Source organism: Triticum dicoccoides, unplaced genomic scaffold, assembly GCF_002162155.2.
Source record: "Triticum dicoccoides isolate Atlit2015 ecotype Zavitan unplaced genomic scaffold, WEW_v2.0 scaffold3303, whole genome shotgun sequence".
In the NCBI taxonomy this organism is placed as follows: Eukaryota; Viridiplantae; Streptophyta; class Magnoliopsida; order Poales; family Poaceae; genus Triticum; species Triticum dicoccoides.
Genome location: NW_021263842.1, coordinates 1 through 1239, shown reverse-complemented (window position 1 = coordinate 1239; position 1239 = coordinate 1). Strand labels below are relative to the sequence as shown.

The 1239-nt window shown below is 51.9% G+C and overlaps 2 non-coding genes and 1 pseudogene across 2 annotated transcripts; all 3 read right to left on the bottom strand.

Annotated features, from left to right (window-relative positions):
* Nucleotides 1–310: 310 nt before the first annotated feature.
* On the bottom strand, nt 311–429 carry LOC119345894. The gene has a single exon (XR_005167248.1). It is a non-coding gene; the product is annotated as a 5S ribosomal RNA (ribosomal RNA).
* A 297-nt stretch (nt 430–726) lies between these two features.
* LOC119345895 lies at nt 727–845 on the bottom strand. Its single transcript, XR_005167249.1, has one exon. It is a non-coding gene; the product is annotated as a 5S ribosomal RNA (ribosomal RNA).
* A 297-nt stretch (nt 846–1142) lies between these two features.
* On the bottom strand, nt 1143–1239 carry LOC119345896 (annotated as a pseudogene; the record flags this gene model as incomplete).

The following is a 1239-nucleotide window of genomic DNA, read 5'->3' as shown; positions in this document are numbered from 1 at the left end:
TATGATCGCATCCGACATGTTACCCCGGTCTTCGTCCCTTATCCTTGCCCCTCCCAGCTCCACTACAAAGACGATTGTACATTGCTTTGGCCGCTCCCTCTCAACTACGGAGACGAGTTTAACGCGGTTTCCACCCCTCCCTCTCAACCGCACCAGTGCACGCTTGCCGCGCCACAACGCCGACGCTGGACCCGTGAATCGTGAGCACCCAGCTATGACTTACCGCACTCGTGCAAAATAATAAAACACGGTAAATATATTACTTACACGTGCGTTTTGTTTTGCAAGCGGCGCGAAAAAAATTAAAAAGGGAATGCAACACAAGGACTTCCCAGGAGGTCACCCATCCTAGTACTACTCTCGCCCAAGCACGCTTAACTTCGGAGTTCTGACGGGATCCGGTGCTTTAGTGCTGGTATGATCGCATCCGACATGTTACCCCGGTCTTCGTCCCTTATCCTTGCCCCTCCCAGCTCCACTACAAAGACGATTGTACATTGCTTTGGCCGCTCCCTCTCAACTACGGAGACGAGTTTAACGCGGTTTCCACCCCTCCCTCTCAACCGCACCAGTGCACGCTTGCCGCGCCACAACACCGACGCTGGACCCGTGAATCGTGAGCACCCAGCTATGACTTACCGCACTCGTGCAAAATAATAAAACACGGTAAATATATTACTTACACGTGCGTTTTGTTTTGCAAGCGGCGCTTAAAAAATTAAAAAGGGAATGCAACACGAGGACTTCCCAGGAGGTCACCCATCCTAGTACTACTCTCACCCAAGCACGCTTAACTTCGGAGTTCTGATGGGATCCGGTGCTTTAGTGCTGAGATGATCGCATCCGACATGTTACCCCGGTCTTCGTCCCTTATCCTTGCCCCTCCCAGCTCCACTACAAAGACGATTGTACATTGCTTTGGCCGCTCCCTCTCAACTACGGAGACGAGTTTAACGCGGTTTCCACCCCTCCCTCTCAACCGCACCAGTGCACGCTTGCCGCGCCACAACGCCGACGCTGGACCCGTGAATCGTGAGCACCCAGCTATGACTTACCGCACTCGTGCAAAATAATAAAACACGGTAAATATATTACTTACACGTGCGTTTTGTTTTGCAAGCGGCGCGAAAAAAATTAAAAAGGGAATGCAACACGAGGACTTCCCAGGAGGTCACCCATCCTAGTACTACTCTCGCCCAAGCACGCTTAACTTCGGAGTTCTGATGGGATCCGGTGCTT